This window comes from Cervus canadensis, chromosome 27, assembly GCF_019320065.1.
Source record: "Cervus canadensis isolate Bull #8, Minnesota chromosome 27, ASM1932006v1, whole genome shotgun sequence".
Lineage (NCBI taxonomy): Eukaryota > Metazoa > Chordata > Mammalia > Artiodactyla > Cervidae > Cervus > Cervus canadensis.
This window is the reverse complement of record NC_057412.1, coordinates 9,014,611-9,037,725: the sequence shown is the minus strand read 5'-3', so window position 1 is coordinate 9,037,725 and position 23,115 is coordinate 9,014,611. Positions and strand designations below refer to the sequence as shown.

Here is a 23,115-nt window from a genome sequence, read left to right as displayed (position 1 = left end):
ATGGTATACTATGTATTTATTAAAGCAATGATACAGAAATAATTATTTTGACCTATAAAAATACCCATGATGTAGCATAGAATGAATGAAGTGGATCACAGAGTAACGTGCAGTTTTACCATTTGTGTTAGTATTTGACTTCTTCTCTTTGTATTTATGCACACAGGAAGATGTCCAGCAGGATAACTGGTAAAAGTGAATAGGGCTTACCTCTCAATGGTGGGATTTGGGATTACTTTTTTATTTCTCCTAAGATTTCCTTAACTGATAGAACTTTCAAAAAAATTAGCATGTATCATAAGAACATAAGTAATAAAGCTACTTTGAAAGGAAAAATAATTCTGCCCTGAATTGTGCTTCTTACTTTCTTCTGTTGCTATGGGGGAGCCTTCTGCTTTGATCCCAAATGCCTGGCTTCAAGCCATCAGAGAATCTCAGTGAATTCTGTGGAGAATCTACAGCAACATAGAGAACTGGCAGAACAGAAATGCCTCTGCCTGTCTGCACTGAACTTCCTTGTGATAATTACACAAGTTTAATTACAGTAAATAAATTAAAATCAATACACTGGGATCAATATGCACAAAACAAAATGTGCTTGTTTTACTGGTCCTAATAGGATCCCACATAGGAATCATTCACTTGCATTTAATATTTCTAGCACACTGATCTTGGAATGGAAATTTGTGAAAGAGGATGAGGGAAAAATCGAGAACATTTCTTCATTCTGGCATTCCTCATTAGCCAAGAGTTCAGTTCATCCAGGTTTGTTCAGAATTGTTTATGCTCTGTCATACCTTTATATATGTTGTTTTATCTTTTGCTAAAAGGCCCCTCATCATCTCAAATTCCAAGAAAAGTCCCACTGTTCTACCAAGATGGGCTTTGACTCATACTTACGTCCTCACGACTATGAGTGCTTGGAGGTCATTCTCTTGTTTATCTGTCTCCACAGCTCTGGAGCACAGTGCCTTTGATCTGGAGCACAAGTTTGTCATAAAGTATTGACATTTGCCAGTAATGAATTTCACTGGGAAGTTGCTTAAGCTGTGTCCGTCGTGAATTCTTCCATATACTTCCCCCAAGATGTTGGTATGTCCTCTTAATCCCTTACAACACACTAATTTATTCTTTTCCTTGAAGATACCTTTCTTGCTAGAGTAATTGCTAGAGTGCATGTGTGTTCAGTGGTGTCCAACTCTCTGCAACCGCGTAGACTATAGCCCACCAAACTCCATGTGATTTCCCAGACAAGAATACTGGAGTGGGTTGCCATTTCTTCCTCCAAAGGATCTTCCCAACCAGGGATTGAACTTGCATCTCTTGCACCTCCTGCATTGGCAGGCAGCTTCTTTTCTACTGGCGCCACCTGGGATCCCATTTTCGGGCTCCAGGGTGCACTGGTGATTGTCTAGACTAGCTTCGAAGCTACTGTCTTGGGATCTCCCTTCACCATCATCCTGGGAATTCTCTCTTCTGGATTGGACCCAGGGCTGGTTTCATGGGATCTGTGTCCGGTGCAATTGCACTTAGAACGCTTCTGCCTTGCTGTCTTCATCTTGAAACTTTTAATAAATTTGTTAGCAGGGAGTCTGGTATTTTCATTTTATCTCTGGTCGCATCCTGCAAATTATGTTGCTGCTTCTGAAATGGACCCCAAGTTTCTGTTTTTGCTTTCTTAGTAAACTCTCTGATGAGCGATAACCCTTACTGTGATAGCTTCCTGAGGAAGGCTGAACAGGAGGTAAATGCTTTTGGAGATTTTGCATGTCTGGAAAAAAAAAATCGTTATTTTACTCTCATACTCTAATAAAGACTGTGGCTCAATATTGAATTCCCAGTTGGATGTCATTTTCCCTCAGGGTAAATGAAGGCATTGCTTTACTTTCTTCTTGGGTCTAGTGCTTCTGTTAAGAAGGCCGATGCCCTTCTAATTGCTAACCTGTATGTATGACGTATTTCTATCTCAGTCACAACTTTGCTGTCTATTTTTTGGCATCCAAGCTTGATTGCTGTAGTCTCCTCTCCTCATCTCCTTTCTGTTCAGGTAAATTTAAAAAAAAAAGATCATCACTTTAGCAGTATTTTGCTAGAGAACAGAAGATGTAAACACATGTTTTCAATCTGAGCCACATTTCAAGGGCTGTGTCACTTTTCAAGTTTGCCCTTTCTCTTGGAATGCAGAATTAGATGCTAGTGGTGGGGGATAATTTGCATAAGAAGCCCCCCCCCCCCCGCCGTGCCTTCTGGAAGCAATAGATAATCTTTCTTTTCAAAATTCAATGTTAAGGAAAGCCTTTGCAGTGATCAAGGGCTGCAGACAAGAAAGAGCACCAAGAACCCCAGAGAGAAGTTCACCTTGAGAAAGAGTAGACTGTAGACCGTACCCAGTGTTGCCTCTGGTATAAGAGTTGGCTACGTGAGGGCTTCCCAGATGACCCAGTGGTAAAGAATCTGCCTGCAACGCAGGAAACTCAGGTTCAATCCCTGGGTCATGAAGGTCCCCTAGAAAAAGGAATGGCAGCTCACTCTAGTATTCATGCCTGGGAAATCCCATGGACAGAGGAGCCTGGCGGGCTACAGTCCATGGGGTTGCAAAGAGTGGGACATGTCTGAGTGACTTAAATAACAACAACATGAGACAGAACCATCACCTTGGCATCCGAGATGTACTAAACCAGTTCTCTATTGTTGATCATTAATGCATGTGCTTTTCAGCTGTTATGAATCGTGTTATCAGTATCCTTCTATGAACATTTTTGCACGTGTCATTCTTTTCCCCCGCATTTCACATGCTGCATTGTGCCAGAATACCTCCATAAAAGTTACTTCCTTGGACTCAGTGCGATTTTATTTGAAGAAAAGGATTTTCTGATATAGACCTAAGAAAATTCTTTCTCTCTGATTTCATAAATGGGAGAAATATTAAGGTTATTTGAACCCCTGTTTTCATTTGAGTAGGAATATTTGTTAAGGTCCAATTTCCATTTTTGATGGAAATGGAATGCATTTTTAATTTGGTTATAGTACTTAATTATTAATATTCCAGAAAGAAGGATGTGTTTTTTTAATAACCTCTGAAATTTCACTCTCCCCTAGGTCTATATTTGTAAGTATATATTTTACAAGCATTTCCCTAGGAATATCAGCCATGTGAAAAATAGTCTGATGATAAAATTAAAGCAGGCTTTGTTTGCACTTTGTGTTCTTGAGGTTAATGGAAATTTTAAGTGGTCAGCTGTTGGGTTTTCACCCTTGGGAGCTTGCTGGGTGAAATCTGAAATTGGTCTCCATAGCCAGAGGGCAAGGAGAAGTTGAAAAAAGAGGCCGACCCCTTGAGATTGTCAGGTGGCAGTTTTAATAAGCAAGGGAACTTACATATGAGACTTGTCAAGGACAGCCAGCAAGACAAATAGATCTCTGAAACTACCTGCCAGAATCTTAAGAGTCTGTATAGAGGCCTTAATGGTGTTGAGTCTGGTGTTCAGTCCAGATGGTCTCAGTAACACATTACTTTTTGAAGGCTAAATCCTTGAAATGGTCCACCTGATGTGACGAGCCGACTCGTTGGAAAAGACCCTAATGCTAGGAAAGACTGAGGGCAGGAGGAGAAGAGATGAGATAGTTGGATGGCATCACCAACTCAATGGACGTGAGTTTGAGCAAACTCCAAGAGATGGTGAAGGACAGGGAAGCCTGGCATGTTGCAGTCCATGGGGTTGCAAAGAGTTGGACGTGACTTAAGGACTAAGCAGCAACAACAGATGGGAATGGTGGGCAGAATGTATATTTCCAGGATGGTGGAGGGGATGGGGGGCCTCTGATAACATAAGGCCAGCTCTTGGGTGTATTGGCATTCACTTCCTCTTGATGACCTGCTACAGGAGTAGCAGAGCCCTAGAGAGAAAGCAGCAATAACAGGAATTCTTCCCACCCCAGTTTTATTGAGATAGAATTGACATATAACACTGTATATGTTTAAGATACACAAACATTATGATTTGATATATGTTTGTATTGTGAAATGATCACCACAGTCAGTTTCCTTCCGTCACCTCACACAGGTACAGTTTTTTCCCTTGTGATAAGAACTCTTAAGATATACTCCTTTAGAAACTTTCGATAGTCAATACAGTATTGGCTATAGTCATTAGGGTGTGCATTACATTCCCAGACCTTATTTATCGTATAACTTAGAAGTCTGAACTTTTTGACCACCCCTTCGCTTAAACCCAACCCTCAACCACCAATCTGATCTCCGTTTCTATGAGTTTGGTCTTTTAGAGTCCACGTATAAGTTAGACCACATAAAGGGAGGAACCAATGTGACTCCATATTGGATCTGTTTCTTTTACTTTAACGTTTGTATTCTATTGTTTTTGTTATAAGTTAATCACTGAAGAGATGTTGCCTGTAGCTTAAAGTGTATATAATGGCCCATCTCCTGGAAACTTGCCTCCCATGTCTGAGCATTAAGCTAAAATACCTTTGTTTAAGCTCCTAGAAAATATGCTGACCAGACCCACCTATGAATGCCTTCAGGAAGGATGAAATTAATGCATCCCCTCCAGAGCCTGGCTGGAACCAGGAAATATTTGCAACAACTTAAACCAGTCAATTGTAAAGGAAATCAATCCTGAGTATTCAGGGTTGCTGAAGCTGAAGCTGTGATACTTTGGCCACCTGATGCTAAGAGCCAACTCATTGGAAAAGACCTCAATGTTGAGAAAGATTGAAGGCAAAAAGAGAAGGGGGCAGCAGAGGATGAAATGGTTAGGTACCATCACCAGCTCAGTGGACATGAATTTGAGCAAACTCTGAGAGATAGTGGAGTACAGGGGAGCCTGGCATGCTGCAGTCCATGGGGCCACAAAAAGTTGGACATGACTTAGTGACTAAACAACAGCAATCACTTTTTTTTTTTACTTTACCTCCTCACACTCCCCTCTTTGCTCTATAAAAGAAACTGGCATCGAAACCCAGACAGAATGGTTCTTTGGGACAGTAGTCCACCATCTTGGTCTGCTGCCTTTCTGAATAAAGTCCTCTTTCCTTGTCCCAACACTTTGTCCCTTAATTGACTGGCTTCTCCTGCAGTGATCAGTATGATCTTGGACATGTAACAATCATATAGTATTTGTCTTTCTTTGTCTGACTTATTTCACTTAGCATAATAGCACCAACTTTGTTATCATTCATATAAATGCTAGGATATGGTATGTTCTCATCCACATTCCATTATATTTAGACTGAATGATGGATAATTTCAGGTAGATAATTTCAAAATATATTGACTTCGGTGCATAAGATTGACTCCAAATGTGTGTGATCTTTTCTGCTATTCTGCATGGCTTTGGGTGGCCGAACATCTTCCACGAGAGGCCCTAGCAGTTGGTCCTGTGGCCATGGTGAGAGAAGTGTACCTGAGAATTCCTGTGCCCAAGTGGCAGATTTTGCATTGCAAACCCTCCTGAAGGTCACTGTTGATTTCCTGCCAAATGCAAGGGCAGGGCACTTAATAAAGAGCAGCATTTTTTTTTTTTTTTGCCAAATTATCTTCAATTAAAAACATATCGCTCACCAATATAACTTTAACATTTTTTAAGAAATGTATTTTCAAAGAGCTGGTAGTTACCTTCTACTTCACTCATATTCCCTCCCCTTCCTCAATAACTAGTTGAGCTGAGGAGTTCAACTTCCAAAGATAATCGCGAAAGTCAATTGTTTCTTTTCCATCCTGAACTACCATCATGAATTCAAGATCCCGGCAGTTTCGAATTATGAACCCCCTGCTTCCAGGGTCATCCTTTCTTAATAAATCCCCACTAAAAACTCATTCAGCCATTCTCCTTCTTGAAAATCTCCATGGTTAAATTATTTACGAAGAGTTAAGACCAAGGGTTAAGATAACACAAGGGCTGTCTGGTGGCTCAGACAGTAAAGAATCTGCCTGCAATGTGGGAGATCTGGGTTTGATCCCTGGGTCAGGAAGATCCCCTGGAGAAGGGAATGGCTACCCACTCCAGTATTCTTCCCTGGAGAATTCCATGGACAGAGGAACCTGGAAGAGAAGGCTAGAGTCCATGACGTTGCAAAGAGTTGAACATGACTGAGTGACTAATGCTTTTACTTTAAAGATAACACAAATATGGCAAAGCTGTCTGGAGTTAGTAAAGACAGGACTGGACTGAGGAACTAAGTAAGGGGTCAATGACCCAGAGTGAACTTGTGACTTTAGGGCAGGCATGCTGACTTTTGATAGAATAATATGGTCATAGTCAAACTATAATTGGTCAGGGAGGGCATCTGGGAAAGTAAATACCCTATGTTTCTCTGCATGTCCTCTGACTTCCCTGTGGAACTAGCCATTGTCCAAATCTGCCAAAAGCTGAAGGGCAAGCAAGGGAGCATGCCATCCAGTGATTGGTTTCCTGAAATCCAGAGCAGGTGGAGAGAGAATTTGGGGGAAAAGGGGAAATGAAGGCAATTCAGCACAGTAGCTTTTTCTGACTCCCTCAAGTTGGACTTACTTCTCCCTCATTGATATTCTAAGAACATTTTATTCATTTCTCCAGTCTGACACCTGTGATATTATATTTGCAATCTATTCCCATGTTGAGACGATAAGCTCCTTCATTTAAAGACACTGTCTTAATTATCTTCATATCCTTAGTACTTAGCTTTGTCTCATGCACAGTGCTGCCCCGTGAGTGTTTGATGAATGAAGGGACAAAAGATGGCAGGTGCATCCATATTGGGTGTCTATCATGAAAACAGTGGCTGGAAGGAAATTGCACTCTTCCTGTTACATTTTGTGTATGGTGTCTTTTGACAATTTCAAGTCAACTTGAGTCAGGGTGTAGAGATATGCAGAATGCAGAGATGGAGTTTGCTTAATTAGAGGAGATAGTGACTGGAAAAGCACTTTGTGAAATTTGATGCTGTTCAAATATTGCTAGCATCATTTCCATTATTATAGAGTGAAAATAAGGAGGAACAAAACGGAACCAACAAAGAGCAGTAAATGGGGAGAAGATTAAATCATTTGCTGGTCACTATTAGCTGGACAAAGTTAAAACAGACAACAAAGGTGCTTATTCAGCTTGGGCCAGTGACCAGATCAGAGTCATTGAGGACTATTTTCTGTTATCATCCTGACTCATTTTGTAATATTTCATAAATCACATGACCTTTCTGCGATGCCAGTTTTTCTAATCCATTAGGTGACTATTACGGTACATTTTCCCTGCGGATGTGCAAGGGTGTTTGGGTGGTTCATTCAGTAATTGTTGTAGAGCACTTTGAGTTCCTTAGAGGAAGCTAGGATCACAAGATTCATCAGGGATTTTAATTAGAAAGTCTTTTGGCATTAGTGGAGTCTCTGATGCCTTTGGAGTTCAGCTGCTTTTCTGTGGCTTTCCCAGTTCCAATCAACTGAGTCCTGGCCTGGATCCCAAATAATAGTGCTATAATCAAATTATGTTAGAGGCAGACATGACATAGCGACTGAACAACGTAATGAAATTAAGCTGTTGGGTAGATGTGAAAAAATTAAACAAGTCTGCGCCTCTCTTTTTTTCCCATGTTATTTATTGATTTTGACTGTGCCGTGGTTCTCTGTGGATGCGTGCTCTTTGCTCCAGTGGCGATGCTCGGGCTTCTCACTGCAGTGGCTTCTCCTGTTGCGGAGCACAGGGTCCAGGGTGCGGGCTTCAGCAGTTGCTGTTCCCGGGCTCCAGAGCACAGGCTCAGCAGGTGTGCTGTAGACTTGTTGCTCTGCAGTGTGTGGGATCTTCCCGGATCAGGGATCGAACCCGTGTCTCTTGCATCGGCAGGTGGGTTCTTTACTGCTGAACCACCCTAGAAGCCCATGAGCCTTTCTTAAGGTGATTAAGGAAAACACTTAGGGTGTTTTGAGTGACCAAAATCAAACAGTTACATAATAGAAATGTACATTTCATGGCACCTGACATATGACACATAACACATGATGTTTTCAGCCTCCCAAGGAAAAAGAACAGCTGCTTCCAGAATGGAAGAAACTTCTTAGTTCATATTGTTTGACACACAGCATTTTGAGTCTGTTTTAATGTCAGTGACCCCAGGTTTACAGAATTTTCCACCAGAGGATACAACTTTATGGATAATATCAGTGCCTCTTTGTGGAGTAACTAAGAGATTGTACCAGGGCCTCCCCCATATGCTTTTGGGAGAATGAGAAAATGTTTGATTCTTTGCAATGTTCAGCCTTATTTTATTCTTTCAGATTGAGGAGTGAGAGAGGATTACAGCTTTTTGGTTTTTTTGTTTTTTTTTTTTTTTTTTCATTAAAAAAATCCAGAGCATATAAATATTTATCTCATGGCTTAAGCTTTCATGACTCTGAAGAGAAGTTTAAGATTGGATTGTACCTTTAGCCCTGCTCTCCCTCCCCTGAGAGCTGGCCTTATACCTTGGAGCAGTAGGTTTGCATATCGAAATGCCAGCTTGACCCAGCTGCCTGAAAGTCCTGAATGTCAGGTCCAGAATTCATTAATTTGTCTTCACGACTTGGTAATTTCCTGCTACTCTTTAACTAATGCTGATTTCAGGTATACTGTTGCTTGCTATGAGTGGATTCCAGGTCCCCAGTATTTTTAGCAAAACCTGGTGTGTGTATTATCATCATAATACTGGCACATATACTGTCTTTGCTGTTCCTTTTCCAGAATCCATGGAAATGGTGGCCACATGAAGTAGGCAGCTGTCTTACCAACTCAGTTCACAGTTATTGGAGCAAGCATTGAGTCAACAGAGAAATTGCAGATAAACAGTTCCATGTTCCATTGCATGATGCTAATTTTTCCTCAAGATGTTGGAGAGAGAATTAAAATGGGACAAAGGACAGGGTGTTGCAGGAACACAGGCCCGCTGGGTCCCTCTCCATATATTTATTTATTTCCTATCTTATTTTTATTTTTTTTATGAGTCAATGTTTGATTAATCTCAGTGGTGCCCAGTGATTAGAAACTCGGCAAAGAAATTGTTCCCAATTAGAGGTCCTGGAGAGCCATCGATAACCAAGAGATAAAACTTGTTTCAGGCTGAGGCACTGAAAGCATTAAGTTGTTGCTCTTGATTTGACTTTGAAAAAGTAGTTTAAAAATAAATGAGACAGGATAGCATATATGTGCTTGTTGTAAAATAATTCAAACAGGAAACTTTTAAAGTAATTGTCTTTCACTGTCATACCTGGTCTCCCCAAGGCTCCAGCCCCCTTTCCTTGGGCTAAGTCTTTTTTAAAAAGTACTTATTATTTACTTATTTTTGGCTGCTCCGGGTCTTCCCTTGCTGCTCAGGCTTTTCTCTAGTCTGGGGGCGCTAGAAGGGGCTGTTCTCTAGTTGTGGCGCACAGGCTTCTCACTGCAGTGGCTTCTCTTGTTGTGGGACACGGGCCCTAGGGTGCATGGGTTCGGTGGTTGTGGCCCAAGGGCTTACTTGCTACTCAGTATGGGGGATCTTTCCAGGCCAGGGATTGAACCGGTGTGCCCTGCATTGCAAGGCAGATTCTTAACCTCTGGACCTCCAGAGAAGCCCTCCCTGGGCTAAGTTTGTAAGAATCTTTTCAGAAACCTTTGCATGCACACATATGTGTGTATATGTATTAATCATATCTTTATATATATTATAGGGATCCTATGTCATATCTTCTACATATCTTTTTTTTTTAATTATTTATTTGGCTGTGCTAGTTCTTAGTTGTGGCACCCAGGATCTTTAGCTGTGGCATGTCAACTCTCAGTTGTGGCATGCAGGATCTAGTTCCCCGACCAGGGATTGAACCCAGGCCCTCTGCGTTTGGATCATGGAGTCTTAGCCACTGGACCACCAGGGAAGTCCCGAGATATATCTATTTAATTTTGACATAAAACAGATCTCATTCCATGTACCATTCTGCGGTTTCTCTCTTAGACTTAATTAAACATTGTGGGCATACTTCCATTTCAGTTTGATCAATCTACCACATTCATCATAATGGCTGCAAAGTATTCCCGTGAGATGTACCCTAATTTATTTAAACAATTCCCAGTTGACTGGCATTGAAGTTGTTTCCAGTTTTTAGGCTATTGTCAATAGGCTACAATAAACATCTTAGTACATATCTTCCTTGTGTGTTTTGGGTGGATCTTATGTGCAGGATAAATACCTAGACATGGAATTTCTGGGCCCAGGATATATACATGTGAATTTTGAGAAGTATTATCTGGTCCCATCACTTCATGGGAACTGGATGGGGAAACAGTGGAAACAGTGTCAGACTTTATTTTTGGGGGCTTCAAAATCACTGCAGATGGTGATTGCAGCCATAAAATTAAAAGAGGCTTACTCCTTGGAAGGAAAGTTATGACCAACCTAGATAGCATATTAAAAAGCAGAGACATTACTTTGCCAACAAAGGCCCATCTAGTCAAGGCTATGGTTTTTCCAGTGGTCATGTATGGGTGTGAGATTTGGACTGTGAAGAAAGCTGAGCGCCAAAGAATTGATGCTTTTGAACTGTGGTATTGGAGAAGACTCCTGAGAGTCCCTTGGACTGTAAGGAGATCCAACCAGTCCATGCTAAAGGAGATCAGTCCTGGGTGTTCATTGGAAGGACTGATGCTGAAGCTGAAACTCCAATACTTTGGCCACCTCATGCGAAGAGTTGACTCATTGGTAAAGACCCTGATGCTGGGAGGGATTAGGGGCAGGAGGAGAAGGGGACGACAGAGGATGAGATGGCTGGATGGCATCACTGACTAGATGGACATGGGTTTGAGTAAACTCCGGGAGTTGGTGATGGACAGGGAGGCCTGGCGTGCTGCGGTTCATGGGGTTGCAGAGTCGGACACAACTGAGTGACTGAACTGAACTGAACTGAGCTGATTGCCAAATTGAAAAGGGCTGCATATGTTTATTTTTTCACCAATACTAAGGGAAAGTATATATATATATATTTTTTATCCAAGTCTTTTCCAACTGGTAAACTAAGCCAAACCACAAAGAGATGGTCTGGCTGTGAAGAAGCCTGGCAGGGAAGAATGGGACTCTGATTAACGTTGCTTTTCTTTCAGTTTAACACTGAAATGGCAAGCAAGCAGGACAAAGGATATTTAATAGACCAGAGGTTCTCAAAGTGCACTCCCTGGCCCAGGGGCATCAGTACCTCCTAGGAACTTGGTATAAATGCGAGTTCTCAGGTTCCACCCTAGACCTCCTGAATCCTAAATTCCCACGCCAGGACCCAGCAATCTGAGTTTTAACAAACCTTCCAATGCTCACTGAAGTCTGAGAACCACTGTGATAGAGCTTTCCCAAAGCTTTCTTTAAGCCTTTTGTAGATGAACCTGGGTTCTCTGGTTTAGGCTGAAGGTGCCCAGGGCTCTCTCTGCGTCTCCTACCATTTGGGTAAGCTCCTACCATGCTTACACTCAGTAGGGTAATTACTCCCATAAATGGCAACTTCTGCTGCCCCTAATTATAAAGCTTTGTGTCCTACTTCTTACTTCATTAAGAGGCATGCAATGGACATGGCCAAATATTAACAAAATTTTGGCTTCCTGTCCATGTGAAAATGGCACCTCATCCCTTACTCTTGTTGCTCTTCAGTAGCCCAGTCCTCTCTGACTCTTTGTGTCCCCATGGACGGCAGCACACCAGGCATCCCTGTCCCTCACCATCTCCTGAAGTTTGCCCAAGTTCATGTCCATTGCACTGGTGATGCCATCCAGCCATCTCATCCTCTGACACCCTCTTCTCCTTCTGCCCTCAATCCTTCCCAACGTCAGGGACTTTTCCAATGAGTCATCTGTTTGCATCAGTTCATTTCAGTTCAGTTGCTCAGTCCTGTCTGACTCTTTGCAACTCCATGGACAGCAGCACATCAGGCTTCCCTGTCCATCACCAACTCCCAGAGCTTGCTTAAACTCATGTCCATCAAGTCGGTGATGCCATTCAACCATCTCATCCTCTGTCGTCCCCTTCTCCTCCTGCCCTCATCTTTCCCAGTGTCAGGGTCTTCTCCAGTGAGTCAGTTCTTTGCATCAGGTGGCCAAAGTATTGGAGCTTCAGCTTCAGCATCAGTCCTTCCAGTGAATATTCAGGACTGATTTCGTTTAGGATTGACTGGTTTGATCTCCTTTCAGTCCAAGGGACTCTCAAGAGTCTTCTCCAACACTACAGTTCAAAAGCATCAATCCTTTGATGCTCATCTGTTTGCATCAGATGACCAAAGTACTGGAGCTTCAGCTTCATTATCAGTCCTTCCTACAAATATTCAGGGTTGATTTCCCTTAAAACTGACTGGATTGATCTCCTTGCTGTCCAAGGGACTTTCAGGGAGTCTTCTCCAGCACCACAGTTCAAAGGTGTCAGTTCTTTGGCATTCTGCCTTCTTTACAGTCCAGCTCTCTTCTTTAAGTATGTGACCATTGGGAAGACCATAGAACTTGACTATACAGATCTCTGTTGGCAGAGTAATGTCTTTGCTGTTCAACATAACTGTTTAGGTTTGTCGTTGCTTTCCTTCCAAAGAAGCAACCATCTTCTGATTTCATGTCTGCAATCAGCAGCCACAGTGACCTTGGAGTCCAAGAAGAGGAAATCTGTCACTGTTTCCACCTTTTCTCCTTCTATTTGCCATGAAGTAGTGGGGCCATATGCCATGATCTTAGTTACTATTATTATTTTTTTAATGTTTAGTCTTAAGTTGGCTCTTTGAATCTCCTCCTTCACCCTCATCAAGAGGCTATTTAGTTCCTCTTCACTTTCTGCCATTACAGTGGTATCATCTGCATATCTGAGGTTGTTGCTTCTCCCGTCTATCTTGATTTCAGTTTGTAACTCGTCCAGCCCAGCATTTCTCATGATGTGCTCAGTGTATAGATTAAACAAACAGGATGACAGCAGACAACTTGGTCGTATCCTTTCTCAATCTTGAACAAATCAATTGTTCCATACAGGGTTCTAACTGTTGCTTCTTTTTTTTTTTTTTAATTTTTTATTTATTTATTTATTTTTTCAACGTGCTGGACCTCAGTTTTGATGAGGAGACAGTAGTGAGTTCTCACTCATTTTGTTCAGATTTTCCAAGGAATGCATGAGAGGGTGTCGTAACTGTTGCTTCTTGACCTGCCTACAGGCTTATCAGGAGACAGGTAAGATGATCTGGTAATCCCATCTCTTTAAGTGAAAGTGAAAGTGAAGTCCCTCAGTTCTGTCTGACTCTTTGCAACCCCACAGACTGTAGCCCAGTCTCCTCCAGGCTCCTCTGTCCACGGGATTTTCCAGGCAAGAATACTGGAGTGGGTTGCCATTTCCTTCTCCAGAGGATCTTCCCGACCCAGGGATCGAACCTGGGTCTCCCACATTGTAGGCAGACGCTTTACCGTCTGAGCCACTAGGGAAGTCCCACAGTTTGTTATGGTCCACACAGTCAAAGATTTTAGCATAGTCAATGAAACAGAGGTAGATGTTTTTCTGGAACTCCCTTGCTTTCTCTGTGATCCAACGAATGTTGGTGATTTGATCTGTTCCTCTTCTTTTTCTAAACCCTGTTTGAACATGTGGAAGTTCTTGTTTCGCATAATGCTGAAACCTAGCAGGCAAGATTTTAAGCATGATCTTACTAGCGTGGGAGATGAGTGCAATTTTCCGATGGTTAGCACATTCTTTGGTACTTCTCTTCTTGGGAATTGGGATGAGAATTGACCTTTTCCAGTCTTGTGGCCACTGCTGGGTCTGCCAGATTTGCTGAAATATTGAATGCAAAACCTTGATGGCATCATTCTTTTGGGATTTGAGTAGTTCTGCTGGAATTTCATTGCAGCCACTATTTTTATTAACAGCAGGGCTTCCTAAGGCTCACTTGACTTGGCACTCCAGAATGTCTGGCTCTGGGTGACTAACCGCACCATGGTAGTAATCCGGTTCATTACGATCTCTTTTGTTTAGTTCTTCCATGTATCCTTTCCATCTCTTCTTGATCTCTTCACCGTCCGCTAGGTCTCTATGGTTTCTGTCCTTTATTGTGCCCATCTTTGGGCAAGATGTTCCCTTGATATTTCCAATTTTTCTGAAGAGATCTCTAGTATTTCCCCTTCTGTTGTTTTCTTCTAGTGTTATGCACTCTTCATTGAAGAAGGGCTTCATGTCTCTACTTTTCTTTGGAACTCTGAATTTGGTTGAATGTGCCTTTCCCTTTCTCCCTTCCTTTTCGCTTCTCTTCTTTTTTCAGCTGTTTGTAAAGCCTCCTCAGATAATCACTTTGCCTCCTTGCTTTTCTTTTTCTGTGGGCACCTCATCCCTACTGAATATTAATTTCTTTAATTGTAAGTGAAGTGAGATGAACATCATCTCACTTTATACACCATTTGCACCTTTTCCCCTTTTACTATTCTTTGCCATATTTTCTATTGATTGTTTGTCTCTTCTTTATTAACTTGTAAGAGCAATTTTAATTTTCTGGAAATTAGCTCTTGGTCATTTGTTGCCAATTTTTTTTAATCCAGCTTGTCATTTATCACTTGAATGTAGTTATGGTAAGCTTTTGCATCACAGATAGTTAAATTTTTCATATAATCAAATTTAATAGTTTTTATCTTTCTGAATTTTGAACTTTGTATAAACTTAAGTCGATCTTCCCAACCCCAGGATAATAAAAAAATACTCATATTTTCCTCTAAAATTTATGATTTTATTTTTAGCATATAATGATGTGAGCAGAATTTATTGCTACGTAAGGATCAAAGTATATGTGTAAACATATTTTCCTAAAGCTTTAAAGTTATCCCAGTTACATTTATTAAATAATTTGTCTTGTCTCCAGTGACTTTAAGTAGCTTATTAATCACATTCAAAATGAGAAAGCATAGATGAGATTATTCATTGAGATTGCAATTAAGTTATAACTTGATTTAGGGAGAAGAAAGACTTTAAATCCAAAGTTTTGGAACCAAGAACAAGGTACATTTTTATTGTTACTAATTTTTTCTTTTGTCCTCAGGAATTATTTAAAACTTTATGTATGAATTACATATTTTTTAAAATATATTTGTGAATTCATAAATGTGATTTTCTTTCATTATAGATTTTTACTAATTATTTGCATATAAGAAACCTCAGTATATTTGTGTTTTAGTGTCAGTCATGTTACTGAATTATCATTATTTCTGTTAGTTTTGGAGGATTCCTATGGTTCTTCAAAATTGCAATAATAATCTACAAATAATATAAAGCATCCTATCTATGAGATTAGACTTTCATTATAAAATGTGTCTTATAGTAGAATATGACCTTCTAATTGCCAACTTTTAAGAATAATTACTTTAATGAAGTTAATATGCTTATAATAAAATTTGCCAATTTTAAGTTTGTAATTCTGAGTTTTGACAAATGGTTACAGTTTTATGTAGTTACACAAAAACACAATTTATAAGTTGTATTTTTGTATAATTACACCAAAATATAGTTTATTTTACAGTTGTGTAATTGGCAACACAGTCATGATCTAGAACATATCTTCCACTGCAGAACGTTCCCTCTGATTCTTTCTGTTCAATGGCCTCTCCCTTCGCCTGCCCCTAGCAACCACTAAATGGCTTTTTGTCACTGCACTTTTTCCCTTTCCAGAATTTTGTGTTAGTGGAGTCATACAACATGCAGTTTTTTTTGTGTCTGGACTTATTCACTTAGTATTCCATTGCAGTTGTTATTCAGTCACTCAGTTGTGTCTGACTCTTTGTGACTCCACGGACTGCAGCACATCAGGCTTCCCTGTCCTTCACCATCTCCTGGAGCTTGCTCAAACTCATGTCCATTGAGTCGGTGATGCCATCCAACCATCTCGTCCTCTGTCGTCCCCTTCTCCTCCTGCCTTCAATCTTTCCCAGCTTCAGGGTCTTTTCCAGTGAGTCGACTCTTCACATCAGGTGGCCAGAGTATTCCATTACATGACTATAAAGCAATTTATGATAGCTCTTTCTCAATTCCGTGCATGGCTGATCTTAGTTGGTTATATTCATTAGTTGATGGATATTTTGGATGGAAGGAAAGTTATGACCAACCTAGACAGCATATTAAAAAGCAGAGACATTACTTTGCCAACAAAAGTTCATCTAGTTAAGGCTATAGTTTTTCCAGTAGTCGTGTATGGATGTGAGAGTTGGATCATAAAGAAAGCTGAATGCCAAAGAATTGATGCTATTAAACTGTGGTGTTGGAGAAGACTCTTGAGAATCCCTTGGACTGCAAGGAGATCCAACCAGTCCATCCTAAAGGAAATCAGTCCTGAATATTCATTGGAAGGGCTGATATTGAAGCTGAAACTCTAATACTCTGGCCACCTGATGCGAAGAGCTTGTAGCCTTGTAGCTCATTTGAAAAGACCCTGATGCTGGGAAAGATTGAAGGCAGGAGGAGAAGGGGGTGACAGAGGATAAGATGGTTGGATGGCATCACCAACTCAGTGGACATGAGTCTGAGTAAACTCCGGGAGGTGGTGATGGACAGGGAGGCCTGGCGTGCTGCAGTCCAAGGAGTTGCAAAGAGTCGGACACAACTGAGTGACTGAACTGAACTGAACTGAACTGATTTGGGTTGTTTGCAAATTTTGGGTCATTGAAAACTGTAAGTATGAACGTTCAAATACATGTCTTTGTTTGGACATAGGCTATTTCTCCTGAGTAACTACTTAGGAGTGAGGTCTCTAAGTTGTATGGTAAGAGTATATTTCATTTAGTGGAAAATGCCAAACTGTATTTTTGTGTGTGGATGTACCACTTTGTATTTCCATCAGCAACTATGAGTGGTCCAGGTGGTCCACATTCTCACCAGCATTGGATATTTCAAGTGTTTTGTTTTTTTGTTTTTAATTCTAATGAGTGTTTTGTGGTATAGCAGTGTGATTTAACTTGCATTTCCCAAATGACTAATGATGTTGAGCATCTTTGTATATGTTCACTTACCATTTATCCATCTTATTTGATGAAGTGTCTTTTCAAAAAATTTTCCCATTTTAAAATTTAGACTATTTGTCTTTTTGAGTTTTAAGAGTTCTTTATATATTATTGAAGCAAATCCTTTGTCAACTATATGCTTTGCAAATATTTTATCACAGTCTACACTTTGTCTTTTTAAGTATGTTTTTAAGAGCAAACATAATTTTTTATTAAAGTATAGTTGATTTACAATATTATATTAGTTTCAGGTATGCAACATAGTGGTTCAACATTTGTACAGACTATACTCCATTTAAAGTTATTTTAAAATAATGGCTATATTTCCTGTGCTGTACAATATAGCCTTGTAGCTTATTGATTTGTTACCTGGTACTTTGCATCTCTTAAACCCGTGCCTGTTTCTTGCCCCTCCCCCCTTATCTCTCCCACTGGTAACCACTAGTTTGTTTTCTCTGTGAGTCTGTCTCTGTTTTGTTGCATGCATTTAGCAAACTCTTTAATTTTTAAAGTCCAGCTTATTATTTTTTTACTTTTATGGTTTATGCTTTTATAGAAATCTAGTGTAACTAAAGGTAATAAAATTTCTCTCCTATGTTTTCTTCTAGACGTTTTAAAACTTTCTCTCTTACATTTAGGTCTATGACCTTTTTTGAGTTAAATTTTGGATGTGGTGTGAACTGTTGAAGTTGTTTTTTTTTGTTTCTGTATGTGAACATCCACTTTCTAGTGCCATTTGTGAAAAAAATATCCTTTCTGCACTGAAATATATTGGCCCTTATGTTGGTACTCAATGAGCTATATATGTGTAGGTCTATTTCTGGACTCACTGTTCTGTATACCAGACTAACTTGATTACAGTAGCTTTATTCTAAGTGTAAGTTTGATACTAAGTGGGAGTTTAATACTTCCAACTTTGTTTTTCTTTTTCAAAAGACTCTCAATTTTATTTTTTCTTTACTTTTGGTTACTTTGGGCCTTCTGCATTTTTTTGTAAATTTTGCAGTCTGTATGTAATGTATACAGGAAACACTTGAGATTTTGTAATTGCATCAAATCTATAGATTAATGTGAGGTTACTGATATCTCATTTTAACAATTTTGCATTTTCTGATTTCTGGACACAGTATACTCTCCTTTTATCTAGTAGCCTTTAATTCCTCTCAGTAATATTTAGTAGATTTCTAGCTTTAGGATTTTATTTATAAATGTCTTTTTATTAGATTGAAGAGGGTCTATTTTATTCTTAGTTTGCTATAAGAGTTTCTATCAAAAATGGGTGTTGAAGTTTGTAAAATATTTTTTCCTGCATTTACTGAGATGATCATGTGATTGTTCAATTTTAATCTATTAATATATGATGACTCATATTTTTTCTAATGTTAAACCAACCTGATATCATAGCTAAAGATTTACTAAAAGGAACTTTTTCAGACAGAAGGGAACTATCAGAAGGAAATTTGGAACATCTGGAGTAAATAACATCTTTTAACTCCTGATATGAAAGTTTAAGAAATTAGTGTGTTTGTAATTTTTTCTGATTGCTTTTTCCCACCATCGCCCATTTTCCTTAGCTATATTCTTACTAACATAACACATTTCAATGTTTATAACAGCTTTATTTCTGTAATCTAATCAATTCAGTGCAAATCACAAATACTTTTATGCCATGAATTCTTCCTTTTTCAATTCTTTCCATTACAGCACTTGTTTGGTGAGAATGTCTCATCAAGTAGTTTTTTTATTCCACGAGAAGGGCTGTCTAAACTTTTGCGCTCACAGTTTTCAAAGTGAAAGTCGCTCAGTTCTGTCTGACTCTTTGCAACCCCATGGACATACAATCCATGGAATTCTCCAGGCCAGAATACTGGAGTGGGTAGCCTGTTTCCTTCTCCAGGGGATCTTCCCAACCCAGGAACTGAACCCAGATCTCCCACATTGCAGGTGGATTCTTACCAGCTGAGCCACCAGAGAAGCCCCAGAATGCTGGAGTGGGTAGCCTATCCCTTCTCTAGCAGATCTTCCCATCACAGGAATCGAACCAGGGCCTCCTGCATTGCAGGTGAATTCTTTTCCAGCTGAACTACGTTTGGGGATACTAAATATGGCTGTGAAGAAATCTGAGTCCACTCTGATTTTCCTCTTTGGTAGGTGAACTGCTTCTTCTGAAATGCTTCTTTATTTCTATGTTTATTCTTTTTTAGATTCAAACTGGAGGATGATCGCTTTACCATGCTGTGTTCCTTTCTGCTGCACCATTCTTAAAGGCGAGCAGCCTTACCAGAATATAGCGTGTTGACTACTGGTCAACAAATTGCTTTCCCCTGTAACACAGTATGCCCCTGTAACACAGTATGCCCCTTTGACCCTCGGAATCAACTCTCTCTTTAATTCAGAAACATGTTCTATCTCATATTTTAGTGTTATTCTGATCCCGTTTGTTTGACTTCCTTTGCTGGTCAAGCTTGGTTGACTCTGGTCTACCTCCATATATTCCTTTCTGATTCCCTTTGTTTCTTTGTCTTTTGGCATTTAAAGTTTCTTTGTCTTTTGGCATTTAAAGTTTTATCAGTCTTTCTTCCATGTTCCAATTCTTTTTAAAAAATGGTATCCCTTATATTGTTTTTGTGTTTCTTTATCATTTTTATTCCTAGGGTGTTCGTATTTTGATATCTTTCACGAACTCTTTCACTTCACATTTACTACCTTTTAATTTCTTTGTTAATTTCATATCCCTCTTCATAAAATTTTCCCTTTCAAATAGTTATTTTCTCTCTTTAATTTCCTTCTAATTGGAGGGTAACTGCTTTGCAATGTTGTGTTTTTTTCTGCCATACAACAGCATGCATCAGTCATAAGTATACATATCACCCCTCCCTCTCACCTCCCCCCAGTCCCAGTCCTCTGGGTCATCACAGTCTTTCTTTAATTTCTTTCAGAATGTAGAGAACTATTTCTCAAAGTTTTTAACCTGTTTCCTGAAGTACTCCTGTGAGAAATATGTATTACTTTTATTCAGTAAAAATTTAAGTATTTGTTTTTGAAATCATGCTATGAAATGCATCCAATTCTTTTTATTTCTCTCTTCCCCTATTTTTTTTAAATTGGAGTATAATTGCCTTACAGTGGTGTGTTATTTTCTGCCATAAACTAAGTGAACCAGCTTTACATACACGTATATCCCGTCCCTCTTGAGCCTCCTCCCAGCCCACCCCCATCCCACCCCTCTCGGCCATCACACAGCACCAAGCTGAGCAGCCTGTCCACTTCTTGTGATGGATATTCTTTGTAAATTTTCCTCCCTGGTTTATAAATGTTAAACAATCGTACTTTTACCAGTCCTGTTACTTGGAAAGTCTTTATGCAGTATCGAGAGCAATCCCTAGATGAGAGAGAGAGAATCTGACATCAGTGGTTGGAGGACTGGATCTAGATGGTAGGAAATACCCAAGGGGGAGCATCACTGTGTAAGGCAGGGAAGGAGACAGAGCCGAGGGTGAAGAGAGGAACAAGGCCGGTCTAAGTGTCAAGACCCTTACCTGGTTTACTTGAATAAGCTTACCCACAGAAGGGAAGAATTGAAGGCGGGAGGAGAAGGGGACAGCAGAGGATGAGATGGTTGGATGGCATCGCCAATGCGATGGACATGAGTTTGAGTAAGCTCCAGGAGTTGGTGATGGACAGGGAAGCCTGGCGTGCTGCAGTCCACGTGGTTGCAGAGTTGGACATGACTGAGCGACTGAATTGAAAGACAAAAGGAAAGCTCCAGGAAACCATGATCACACTACCTTTGCTATAAATGTATATATACCTTTGCTTTAAATGACTGAATTATTTACTTTACCTTGGTTAAGTAAGCACTTGTCAGCGCTGTAAAAACTTTTCTGAGTGTACTGTTTCTGCTGGTCTTCACATGTAGTCATTTTTAAAAAGTCAAACATAAAAAATACAGATAGTAAGCGACAGTTCCAGTCCTTTGTTGTTGTTTTTAGTTGCTAAGTCATGTCCGGCTCTTTGCAACCCTAGGGAATGTAGCCGCCAGGCTCCTCCGTCCATGGGATTTCCCAGGCAAGAGTACTGGAGTGGGTTACCATTTCCTTCGCCAGGGGATCTTCCTGACCCAGGGATTGAACCCAGGTCTCCCGCACTGCAGGCAGATGCCTTACCATCTGAGCCACCAGGGAAGCCCAACCCAATCCTTTACTCCACCCTATTGAAGAAGTTGCTATTTAGTTCTAAGTCATGTCTGACTCTTTGCAGCCCCATGGACTGCAGCACTCCAGGCTTCACTGTCCTTCACTGTCTCCTGGAGTTTGTTCAAACTCATGCCTGTTGAGTTAGTAATGCCATCCAACCATCTCATCCTCTGTCATCCGCTTCTCCTCCTGTCCTCAATCTTTCCCAGCTTCAGGGTTTTTTTCCAATGAGTTGGCTCTTCGCATCAGGTGGCCAAAGTAACTACTGTTTAATGCTTTTCTATGTCTGCTTCTTGATCTTTTCTTGTTTATATTTATATATAAAATTGTTCTGCTTTACTAAAATGTATCTTGGTAATCTTTTAACACCAGTATCTATTTGTCTACCACAAAACAGCTTTCATAGCATTGCACACTATAGCTGTAATATTGTTTATTTACTCATCTACTTTGACTGTGTGGATCACAATAAACTGTGGAAAATTCTGAAGGAGATGGGAATACCAGATCACCTGACCTGCCTCTTGAGAAACCTGTATGCAGGTCAGGAAGCAACAATTAGAACTGGACATGGAACAACACACAGGTTCCAAATAGGAAAAGGAGTACGTCAAGGCTGTATATTATCACCATTTTATTTAACGTATATGCAGAGTACATCTTGAGAAGCGCTGGGCTGGATGAAGCACAAGCTGGAATCAAGATTGCTTGGGAGAAATATCAATAACCTCAGATATGCAGATGACACCACCCTTATGGCAGAAAGTGAAGAACTCAAGAGTCTCTTGATGAAAGTGAAAGAGGACAGTGAAAAAGTTGGCTTAAAGCTCAACATTCAGAAAACTAAGATCATGGCATCCAGTCCCATTGCTTCATGAGAAATAGATGGGGAAACAGTGGAAACAGTGGCTGACTTTATTTTTTTGGGCTCCAAAATCACTGCAGATGGTGATTGCAGCCATGAAATTAAAAGACACTTACTCCTTGGAAGGAAAGTTATGACCAACCTAGATAGCATATTAAAAAGCAGAGACATTACTTTGCCAACAAAGGTCCATCTAGTCAAGGCTATGGTTTTTCCAGTGGTCATGTATGGCTGTGAGAGTTGGACTATAAAGAAAGCTGTGCGCTGAAGAATTGATGCTTTTGAGCTGTGGTGTTGGAGAAGACTCTTGAGAGTCCCTTGGACTTCAAGGAGATCCAACCAGTCCATCCTAAAGGAGATCAGTCCTGGGTGTTCATTGGAAGGACTGATGCTGAAGCTGAAACTCCAACACTTTGGCCACCTGATGCGAAGAGCTGACTCATTGGAAAAGACCCTGATGCTAGGAAAGATTGAGGGCAGAAAGAGAAGGGGACCACAAAGGATGAGATGGCTGGATGGCATCACCCACTCTATAGACATGAATTTGGATAAACTCCGGGAGTTTTGATGGACAGGGAGGCCTGGTGTACTTCGGTTCATGGGGTCGCAAAGCGTCGGACAGACTGAGCGACTGAACTGAACTGAATTCAGCTGTTCTTGGCCATGTATTTACCCCCAGCTGCTGCAATGAACAGTCTTCTGTGTGGATATTGCAAGATGCTTATTGCATATTTTCCTAAAAATGGATTTTGTAGGTTATAATAGAGGGCACAAGTAAAATTTTAATAAGTACCAAAGCACGATACTCTAAAAAGTCTGTCCTGGTGTCTTCTTAATGACAGTCTGTTTCCCTTCACACACCCTTGTCAAAATGCAGTATTATTCTGCTTTTTCATTTCTGCCCATAAGTTAAAAATATTAACTCATTATTTTAAAAAATTGCATATTCCAAATTACAATGTAATTTCAGTATACTTTAAAAATACTCATTAGACACATATTTCTTTTGTGAATTCCTTTGTCTATTTTTAGAAGGCTTTTTTTCCCACTTGTTACTGATTTCTATGGGCTCTTTCATTGG

At 40.2% G+C, this 23,115-nt stretch overlaps 1 long non-coding RNA gene and 1 other non-coding gene across 4 annotated transcripts in view; one reads left to right on the top strand and one right to left on the bottom strand.

Annotated features, from left to right (window-relative positions):
• Nucleotides 1–23,115, top strand: part of LOC122428627 — a 93,362-nt gene that overhangs the window by 48,482 nt on the left and 21,765 nt on the right. The window lies entirely within an intron of this gene.
• On the bottom strand, nucleotides 13,049–13,141 carry LOC122429033. Its single transcript, XR_006265901.1, has one exon. It is a non-coding gene; the product is annotated as a small nucleolar RNA SNORD116 (small nucleolar RNA).